The sequence below is a fragment of the Peromyscus maniculatus genome, chromosome 2 (genome assembly GCF_049852395.1).
Source record: "Peromyscus maniculatus bairdii isolate BWxNUB_F1_BW_parent chromosome 2, HU_Pman_BW_mat_3.1, whole genome shotgun sequence".
Classification (NCBI taxonomy): Eukaryota; Metazoa; Chordata; class Mammalia; order Rodentia; family Cricetidae; genus Peromyscus; species Peromyscus maniculatus.
In genome coordinates, this window is record NC_134853.1 from 36,709,725 (window position 1) to 36,721,199 (window position 11,475).

The 11,475-nt window shown below is 40.7% G+C and overlaps 1 pseudogene; it reads right to left on the bottom strand.

Moving 5' to 3' along the window:
* Positions 1 to 3,237: 3,237 nt before the first annotated feature.
* LOC107399822 (small ribosomal subunit protein eS6 pseudogene) lies at positions 3,238 to 8,363 on the bottom strand (annotated as a pseudogene).
* Between the last annotated feature and the right edge of the window lie 3,112 nt (positions 8,364 to 11,475).

The following is an 11,475-nucleotide window of genomic DNA, read 5'->3' on the forward strand; positions in this document are numbered from 1 at the left end:
GTTGTCACTTGTTTTATTTATTTTAGCCATTTTGACTGGCATAAGACGAAACTATGAAAGTTTTGATTTACATTTCCCTGAAAGCTAAATGTATTGAACATTTGTTTCTCAGCCATTTGAGTTGGTCTTTTGAGAACTTGCTGTTTAAATCTGTATCCCATTTTTTTAAATCATTTGTTTTCTTGATATCTCCTTTTTGAGTTCTTTATATATTTTGGATATTAGCCCTCTGCTGGATGTGTCATATTTAAAAATCTTTCCCATGGTGTAGGCTGCTGCTTTGCCTGAATGATGTGCCCTTTGCCATTCAGAAGCCTTTCAGTTTCATAAGGTCCCATTTATTAATTGTTGACCTTAGTTCCTGTGCAAACAGTGTTCTGTTTAGAAAGTCTTTGCTTGTGCCAATGAGTTCCAAGCTTTCACACACTTCCCCTTTTATCTGGTTCAGTGTACTTAGTTTTGAGGTCTTTGACCCATTTACACTTGAGTTCTGTCCAGGGTGATAAGTATATGTCTATTTCTATTCTTCTACATACAACCATTCAGTTTAACCAATATCAATGGAGAAAGTGTTGCCTTTTTTTTTCAAGTATGTATTTCTGGCTTCTTCATCAAAAATTGGATGTCTTCAGGTGTGTGGATTTATGTCTGAGTCTTTGTTTCACTGTTTTCTTTCTCAGACCATTTGTTGTTTATATACAGGAGTGCTACTGACTTTTGTGAGTTAATTTTGTATTCAGCGAATTTGCTGCAGATGTTTATCAGTGGTAGGAGTTTCCCAGGGGAATTGTCAATGTCATTTATGAATACTATCATATCATGTACAAATAAAGATACTTTGACTTTCTCCTTTCTGATTTGTATCCCTGTGATCTGCTTCAGTTGTCTTACTGCTCTAGTTAAGTCTTCAAGTCCCATATTGAACAGGTCTGGAGAGAGAGGCCAACCTTGTCCTCTTTCTCATTTTAGTGGAATTGACCTGAGTTTCTCTCCATTTAAGGTGATGTTGGCCATATGTTTGCTATAAACTGCCTTTATTATGTTGAAGTATGTCCTTCATATCCCTAATCTCCCCAGGACTTTTACAAGAAAGGGTGTTGAAATTTGCCAAAGGCATTTTCTGCATCTAATGAGATGATTGTTTAATTTTTGTCTTACAGGTTGTTTATTTGGTGGATTAGATTTGTGGCTTTACATATGTTGAACCATCCCTGTATCTCTAGGATGAAGCCTACTTGATCATGGTGGATGATCTTTTTGATGTGTTCTTGAATTTGGTTTCCAAGTATTTTATTGAGAATGTTTGCATCTATGTCTTTAATTCTCTTTCCTTATTGAATCTTTGTGTGGTTTGTGTATCAGAGTAACTGTAGTCTCAAAACAAATTGGGCAATGTTCCTTCCATTTCTATTTTGTGGAATAATTTGAGTATTGGCATTAACTCTTGTTTGAAAGTCAGGTAGAATTCTTTGCTAAAACCATCTGAAATGGGCTTATTTTGGTTGCAATCCTTTAAATGACTGCTTCTATTTCACTATATTTCACTAGGGGTTATACGTCTATTTAAACTGTTTATCTGATCTTGATTTAACTTTAGTTAGTGGTATCTATCGGGAAAATTGTCCATTTCTTTTTGATTTTCAGATTTGGTGGAGAATAGATTTTTTAAGTATATCCTTAGGATTCTCTGGATTGCCTTGGTGTAGGTTGTTATGTTCCCTTTTCATTTTTAATTTTCTTAATTTGTATATTCTTTTCATCTTTTAGTTAAAATGGATAATGGTTCATCAATCTTATTGATTTTCTCAAAGAACCAATTCTTTGTTTCATTGATTGTGTTTTTATTGTTTGTTCCTATTTTATTGATTTCAGCTCTGAGTTTTATTATTTCTTGCCATCTGCTCCTTTTGAATGTGATTTCTTCTTTATATTCAAGAACTTTCATGTATGCTGTTAAGTTACTAGTATGAGATCTCTCCATTTTTAAGCTTTCTTTTTATTTATTATTTGTGTCTTTCACATCATGCATTTTTATCTCATTCATTTCACTGTCCCATCATATTTGCCCTCTGCCTTTGCAACCTCCCACTCAAATTGAATAAAATTTAAGAGAAAAAAGGAGAAAAAAAATAGGACAAATCTCATCATGGAAGCTGTATTGTGACACGGTGAGCCACACAGTAAACCCTTTTGTCCATACATCTTTAATTGCAAGTGTTTATTGCAGAGTCATTAATCTGGTGTGAAGCCTCCAGTTTCTGCCATACTATTGATGCTAGGTCTTCACTGGAAGTCCTCTTGGTTATTCTGCTGTTGCCCTTGTTGTGCAGATCCTACGGCTTTGGGTCTGCAGGACTGGCCCCTTCATGTGCTCCCAAGATCGTAAATGGGGTGGATTTTAGGATGGGCCAATTCATAACCCTGGTCCTGGTCCTGGGTAGTTGCAGGGTTGGTCAGCCCTCCAGCTCTCTCTCTCTCTCTCTCTCTCTCTCTCTCTCTCTCTCTCTCTCTCTCTCTCTCTCTCTCTCTCTCTCTCTCTCTCTCACACACACACACACACACACACACACACACCGCCTTCCTCACCACCAAGGTGAGTTCTCCAGCCTTTCCCTAGCTAGTTCTGTTTTCACGCCCTCAGGATCCACGGATCCACTCTCCCACACCTGGACCACCAGGGCCAGCTCTACTGTGTTGCCCAGGCGAGGTGCAGGGGCCACTCTGCCAAGTGCTGAAGCTGGTGAGGGGCAGGGACAGCTCTCCGACTCTTAAGGGCTCACTGCCATCTCTCCCACCTGCCACAGGATGCAAGGGGGAGAAGGACATCTTTTCCCCACCCACACCACCACATGGCAGATGAAGGACAGGGCCAGATCTCCCATGCACATGTTCTCAGGCTGGTTCACCTATACCTCTTTCAATAGGGTCAGCTCTACTGTACTACCCAGGTGAGGGAACAGGGTCTACTTTCCTGAGTGTTGCAGCTGGTGAGGGGCAGGAGCAGGTCTCCCCGTCTTATGACGCAAGCTCTCCCACCTGCCTCAGGCATAAAGGGGTGGGGGCATCTCTTCCTCACACATGCCGCCACATGGCAGATGAGGGGTGGGACCAGATTTCTCATGCTCATGGTCTAGGGGCCAGCTCACCTGCACCCAATAAACAGGGTCAGCTTCAGTCTGTTGCCCAGACGAGGTACAGAGCCCACTCTCCCGAGTGTCGCAGCTAGTAAAGGAGGAGTTAGCTTCCTTGCCAGCTGGAAGTGGTAAGGGTAAGGAGAGGGCATCTTTCCTTTGCTCCCACCACCATGCTGCAGATGGGGAGGCAGTACCAGCTATCTACAGGGTCAACTCTGCCGAGCTGCCAGATGAGGTTCAGGGCCTCTTCTCCTGAGTACTGCAGCTGGTAAGGGGTTGGGTCAGGTTCTCCCACCTGCTGCCAATGGTGAGGGGTAAGGGGAGAAGAGCATCTTTTCCTCACCCATGCAGCCACATGGGGCACAGCCTGTACTTCCATTCTCACGCCCTCAGGGCCAGCTTGCCTATGCCCCTGTGAACAGGGTCAGCTCTGTTGTGTTGCCCAGGTGAGGTGTAGGACTCTCTCTCCTGAGTGTTTCACTGGAGAGGGGCGGGACCAGTTCTCCCTAGTGTTGCAGCCAATGAGGGGCGGGGCCAATTCTGTACAGCCCTATCCTCTTGGCATTTGGTGGTATCAGGAGCCACAGATATCAACAGAGACTTCAGCTGCATCAGAGTCATGAACCCCGGTATGGGCCTCAGCAGCAGCCTGGGCCCACCACACATTTCCATGGCACTGGGTGGCAGTCAAGCCATCCACTTCAGTCCACTTCTCATCTCTCGGCTCTTCACATATGCCTCTGTTCACAGGACATGAACCATTCCCTCCCCCCACACCCCCACCCTCTCTCCCATAACACACCATATATTTGTTCACCATAGTACTGCCCATCTGCCTGGCACTGAAAGGTGCCAGGTGAGCCCATGTTTTCTCCTTGGAGCCCAAGGCAGACTGCTCCAGGCCTGTATGTGGGTCTCCTTGTCCCACTCAGTCTGTCTTGGGCTTGCCAGAACCATGCTTCCTCATCACTAAGAGATTATAAGAGCGCCGGGCTTCTGTTTGCTGTGGAGGTGTTGCTGGAGTTCTCATGGCCTGGGGCTAGAAAGCCTGTCCATGTTTTAAAAATGTAGACATTTATTGCTAAGAACTTGCTAATTAGAATTGCCTTCATTGTGTCCCATAACTTTGGGTATGTTGTGTATTTACTTTCAATCCATTCTAGAAAGTCTTACTTATTTCTTAATTTCTGTCTTAACACACTTTTTACTCATTCTTTCTTTGTTCTGAAGGTTTCATGTTTTGATTATGTGTCAAGGGAACTTTCTTTTCCAATCCAGTCTATTTGGTATTCTGTATGCTTCTGGTACTTTGTTAGGTATCTCCTTTTTAGATTAGGGAATTTTTCTTCTAAAATTTTGTTGAAATCATTTTATGTGCATTTGACCTTTTTTTTTTCCTTCTTCTATTCCTTTTATTGTTATTGGTATTTTCATGGAGTCCCAGATGTCTGGATATTTCATGCCAGTACTTTATTTTAGGTTTAACATTTTCTTTGACTGAGGTATCCACTTCTTCTATCATGTTCTCAATGCCTGAGATTCTCTCTTCTATCTCTTGTATTCTATTAGTGAGGCTTGCCTCTGGGGTTCCTGTTTGAGTTCCTAAATTTTCTATTTCCAAATTTCCTTTAGTTTGGGTTTTTGTTTGTTTGTTTGTTTGTTAGTGATTATATTTCCACTTTGGGGTATTAAATAATTTTATTCATTTCCTCCCACTTTTGTGTTTTCATCAAGGGGTTTATTAATTTTCTTTTTTAAGGACCTCTATCATATTCACAAAGGCTATTTTAGGGCCTCTGTCTTACATGTCAGGTATGCTCCAATACACAGCACCTTCTGTGAGGGGTTGACCTGCTCCAGTGGGAAGTGTTTTCATGGCTCTTCCTGATTGTGTTTTTTAACTGTCATTTAGGCATCTGGGTTTGGGGTGATTGTAATTCTCAGTTTATATCTCATCTTTTCTTGTTGTGAGGGTGTTTTGTAGCATAGTTTCTGTTGCCATCCCTGGTTCTTAGGAAAGTGTGGTAGTTGTGTGTTGCCTGGTAGGAAATTCTTTTGGGAACCTAGGTGTGGTCATTTTGGATTCCAGTAAAATGTGTTTCTTGGTGCTGAGATCTCATATTTAAGGAAGGGGATGGATGGGCTGAGGAGTGATCTGAGTAGGTGCACAGGAAGAAGGAAAGCAGAGCATTCAGATAAGAGCTGATTACCCCTCTGGCAATAGGCCAGAGAGTGATGAGAGTAGACAACCGGTGTTCTGATATGGAACTGGGAATGAAACAAGAAATTTTACTTCAAGGAGAGGAGAAAGGAGAGTTCTGAAGCTCACCCACCTGCTTTGCTGGTCTACTTGCCTCTCTGGCAGGATTGGCTTCTGGTTTCCCAGAGAATTCCTGTTGGTTTGGGGGCTGAGATTAATTAGATGACTGGAAAAGAAGGTTCGAGGAGAAGATCTGTGTGATCTACAGGCAATGGTATCATGAACCCATCGTTTTGTCATGACCAAACATGGGTATTTTCCTCATGGGGAAAGCAAGTAGTTGGCACAAGGTGTATATACTGTTAAGTTAGATTAAAGGAAATGGTGAGGTATCTTGAGCTTTTAGCATTCAGACATGGGGAAGAAGACATCATTCTGATAATGCCCAAGTCCCAATTAAGTACAGGTCTCTCTAGTAGCAGGAAATATTTGTTTCCTAAAGATAATCTCTAAATAGATGCATGTGAGAGAATGACTGCCAGGGTCCTTAGGATATGGAGGAGGGCTGAAGCCTATTGGAACTAGGATAAGTCGGGGATACAGAGAATTAGAAGTCATCTAGGATGTCTTTACTTTCTGAGGATCTCAAGAATCTGTCCAAGTGGGTGAGGCTGATTCTGTAGATTTGGATCATGACAAAGGAATGTGAAGCCTTGAATATAGGTGGCCTCTGACTACTTAGAAAGGCTGTGAAAGAGCAGGCCACTATGGAGAACAGCACTGTTGTCAAAAGTACCATGAAGAGACCTCTGCTCCAGGGCTTAGAGCAGTACTGTGGCCAAGGCACATCACAAAAGACACAGGATATTTTCTTTCCAGGATCTGACAATCAAATGTATCCTTGTTCATTAGAATGTACTCTGATTTAGAGTCTGAAGACACAGAAGGAACTTGTGTGGTGGCACAGGCAGCCAGTGGTCCTAATTCCTAGTCAGCATACATGTATAGGAAGAACATCCAAGGCATTTGAAATGCATTGAGGTATGACTTTCCAAAGAGGCATACAAAATGGGTTGACTGTATTTGTCCATCAACCTCAGTCTGTAGCATTGACTTAGCACAGCTTTGGATTGTGCACCATAATTACTTGGGTTTTCATCTTCATAGTCTAACAAAGCTCTGGGCATATTAACGGGAGCCTTTCTGTTTGTTTAGGATGTACCAAAGACATAAGAACTTCTTATCTGTTATTTAAAGGTAAAAATATCCTGTTAAATTATAAGGAACTAGAAATGGCAAAATTAGAGTTGAGACTAAAATTAAGTACAACTTAATAAGGATTAATTTATCACACAAATGTGACATTTTTGCAGGTAGGTGGCCTTTTGTTCTAAGAGGAAGGCATGTACTCTGCATCTTTTGCACCCTCTATGATGGAAGTCTTAAAAAACTATGCAGATGAAAGGAAAAATACTTTGTTAAAATAAGCTAATCTATTAATAATTCACAAGTTATAATAATGAAAATTATAAATCTAGGCTTTAGGAATGAATCCAAAATATGGCAAATCCTGAAACTGTATTTTGGTACAGCACCAGACTTCAATGAGTGTTAAGCTCTAGCATGTTTTAGAAGCTGATAGGGAAAATGGTTAAGAAAATAATCTGATGGTGATGATGATGGTGGTGTGTTTTTTTTTTTTTTTGACAAATGATTGTTTGAAAGAATACGAAGGGGAGAAGACTTGGGGGAGAGGGGTGGTTGTGGGGAGGCTTGGAGGGGTAGAGGGAGGGGAACTTTGGTCAGGATGTATAGTACAAGAGAAAAATCTATTTTCAATAACATTGTTTAGATTCTAAAATGATGAGGCAAAGTGTACCTTAGAATTGAAATAGCTCTTTCTATGAAAGAACTTGGGGTCTTTTTGTGGTTGTTAAGGTATGATCGTTTATTTGTTACCCTTAATGACTTATTTTTGATTGGACTCAGACTTAGAGAAGTAGAAGCTCTCAGAGAGGACAGCCTACGTCTCTTGGCGATCTGTTCCTGGTACTTTTCTTTGGCTTCCTTCATTCTCTTGGCCAAAAGTTTAGCATATTCTGCAGCCTTCTCCTTGTTTTTCTTTGTTTGTTGTTTCGACAGCACTTTTGTTGCAGGACACATGGAGTAACAAGATGCTGAATCTTGGGTGCTTTGGTGCTGGGCTTCTTACCTTCTTTGTTTAGTCTTTCTGACTACATATTGCAGACATCATCTTCTTTAGAGAGATTAAAAAGCTTTTGGATTCTGCTAGCACTTTTAGGTCCCAACTGACAAGGCACAGTAGTATCTGTCAGTCCTGGAATATCCTTCTCATCTTTTTTTTTTTTTTTTTTTTTTGACAATAACCAAGTTGAGAACACTGAGATTGGCATTCAAGATGCATCCTCTAACAGATTTGTGCTTCCTCTCTCCAGTTCTCTTTGGTCTATAACAAGAATGCCCCTTACTCAACAGCAGACACACTCTGCCGTGGGTCAACACGCCTTGCTTCATGGGAAAACCCTGTTTGTCATTCCCGCCACTGATTCGGCCCACCTAACCCTTCCACTCTTCACCCAGCGCTTCGGTAGCCACTTCTGTGGCCATGCGCTTCTCGTAGAACGTACAAAGCCTGCGCTCATCGTCCACTTGGATGAGTTTCTGACAGCCAGTGGCAGAGAAGGAGATATTCAGCTTCACTTGACACCATCTGAAGGTTAATAGTCCTTTTCTTAATTGTGCATCTTACAAAGTTCCTTATCCCATACAATATTCCTCTTTTTAAGTTAATTTCTTTGATTTGCTTTTGTTTTTAAGAGTCAGATTTCAATATGCTGCCAGGCTTGCCCCAAACTCCCAGGATTCAGTAATCCTCATGCCTCTGCTTCCTGAGTAGCTGGAACTGCAGTATTTGCTTAAATTCCTCTTCTACTTTCAGAATAGACACAGAGGCAAGCTAACCTAGTGGCACTTGCAGTGGGTCTGGGGGCACCTAGAGAGTCCCCCATCCCTTAACAGCACTTAAATCAGTGAGTTCAACTCTGCCCAAGATGGAGCTCTTAGTTCCGCAGCCTGAAAATATAGTGTTAAAGGTCCAATTATGAACTCCATAGTTCATATCAACAAAACTTACCAGAATATAACGTATTCATTTCCATTGAGGGAAACTTGACTACCATGCTTGCCCTGTCCTGGCTAGTCCCTGAGAAGACCAATGTAAGTATCAGACAGTCATCTTAGTGGAATATGAGGAACTGGTTGGTTGCTTAATTTTTAGCTTCCAAAGTCAGCTGTGTTCATGGAAACAATCAATTTTGATTATTCACACTGACTCAAAGGACATCTTCTCTCTTGTTCTATGCTTGGGTAGAATCTGGTCCTAACAATTCAAGCCAACTAGTTTCTTCTCAATTAAATTGCAATATAATTTGATAAGTTCCTCTTTAATAATTGCAACTTGGTTTCATTTCCCAGAAGTTATATCAGGGATCCACCGGGGGCTGAGATGTTCCCACACTTGTTGCGTGTGTTTACAGACAAAAGTTATTAAGGACATCTGTTACTGTGGAGACTTACAGTTTGGAGCTCCAAGGGTGATGTAATTCCTAAGTGCTCAGGCTTCTCGGGGGCACAGACTATGGAAGACTCTTTTGTCCTCAGAATCTTTGCTAACTTTCTAACTGCAAATTTGCACTGCTTGAAGAGATGAGTGGGAATTCAAATGACTAAGGAGTAAGTAGGGAGACTTCCTGGGAGGCATTTTCTGATGTTGGACACTGGACAGTTTATAACTTACCTTGTTCCAAACTGAGCTGTGGCTTGCACATTGAAGAAGTTACAACCAAAATTTGCCTCCCTGTAAATCTTTTATGCCATCTTATGAAAACTTTATCAGGTTATATTATTTGCATACCTGACACTGTTTTTACACTCATTTTTCCTAATTATCTTTTCTGCATATTGTTGTGACTGAAATCATAATTTTTTATTCCATTAAGAAACCAAAAGTCAAATATGAAATTATATCAAAGCATAGCTGGCAGCTAAAGTTTTCTTTAGTAGATAGATAAAAGCTACCCCGTTTTAATTTTTTCTGCCACAAGATTATTTTCTGATAATTTCCCTTTAAATTTAAAAGTTATTTGAAATTATGTCACTTAATATTTCTCTTCTGACTTATTCTGTTATCTGCTGTCAGGTTGACTGTGTCTCCTAGGAAACCCGAAACCAGCCTGACAATATGGATGGGCTGAGTTCTCTTCTCTGTTCGGTCTCTGATTTAGTTTATGAAAACTGGCAGTCACTTCACTACTTTCTGCCTCCATCACTGTAAAATATGTGAGGTAACCATTGTCAACAAACAATGCATTGCTTCTTATCTGCCGTGCTTTGGTTCCATCATTGCCAGAATCAGAGTGCTCGCTGCTTAGTGAGGGAGGCAAAAATCCAAAGACAAAAAAAGAATCAGCAGCTGGTTCCTATTCTTCATGTAAATACATCTTCAATAAGTTGTGTCTCTGGAACAATGATTTAAATACTAAAGCCTTTTTTTAACGTGGATAGAAGTCAGCATGGACTTTACTGTTTATTTTACTGTTTTTCAGACAGGTGTTACAGAAGACCCAATCATCTTGGTTTTATGTCAGTCCTCACAGCCATGCTTTCATCCACACAAAGGCTCCGCTTGTATACAGCAGCTGCACCTTACGGCACCCTGATCTCCAAGCGAGCAGGTGTGGTGCATGCCCTGTAGTTAGACATGAGTTCAAAACCACAACCTTGAGCAAATTCAGTATCCTTTTTCAGCCTCCAACTTTTTATTCCAATGGGAATAAATAACAGTAGCAGCCTCATGGAGGGTATACTGCATGACAGTTAAATAAAATAGAGCATCGTAATGGGTAACCGTGACTATCAACTTGATGAGATTTAGAGTCACCACAATAAGAAACTTCTAGGTATTTATGTGAGGGAGTTTCAAGACTGGATTCATTGGGAGGGAAACATCCACATAAAATATAGACAACATCTTTTCTTGAGCTGGGGTCCTGGATCTCATGAAAAAAAGAAAATGAGCTAAACACCAGCATTCAACTCTCTGCTTCTGGATTATAAATGCAAGGACCGATTGCCTCAAGTTCCTACAACCATGCCGTGACGGACTGTACCCTTTTTAAAACTGTAAACCAAGCCTGTCCTTCCTGCCTGTAGTTGCTTCTTGTCAGGGATTTGTTCGTACCAATGAGAATGGCAACTAATAAATGTGTCTCCCCCCTATAATGTTAAGTATGTAGTACACTAAATTGCTGATAAAATATGATGACTGTAAGTTGCAGAATGGGAAGAATGAGCATGTTCTCATTTATTTCTATTAATATCTATTTAACCAGAGCTTTCCTGAGAGCAATGGGGTTGGTATGTCTGGTTGTTTTTATAAAGACTGAAGATAAAGGTAAGCAGTTTTAGCCCTACCCTGTCTATCTAAGCATACTTTAAATAAGACAAGTTTTTTCATCAACTTCCCATCACCATCTCCCCATCTCTATACGTGTGACATCAATATTTTAGCTTTCAGTAATGAAAACTATGTCTTTAGTGTTTGTGTGTATCTATTTCTCTGCTCTATCTCTCCTGCCCTGCCCTTGACATGTTGTGTGAGTTTAATCAGCATCATAAAATTATTTCTAGTTTCTTCTGTTTTGAGGAGTTATAGCACTCAAACCCAGGGCATTGCACATACTAGGCAAGCATTATGCCCCCAAGTTTCATATCTGACCCCATGAAGTTAAATTTCACTTTTAAGGTCATATCATTATTTGAGGCAGAATACAAAAAAAAAAAAAAAACATAAAAAACTGACTAATATGTCTTGGAAAGGGAAAGAAACCTATTACATCAGGAGCTAGCTTGTTGCTGGCTGCAATTCAAGAACTTCAATAAAACTGACAAAGTCAAGATTTCTTACAAATACTAATTCCCTTTTCATTCATTCATTTATTTTCTTATTTATTTATTTTTGTTTGTTTGTTTGTTTGTTTTTGAGGCAGGGTTTCTCTGTGTAGTCCTGGCTGTCCTGGAACTTACTCTGTAGACCAGGCTGGCCTCGAACTCACAGAAATC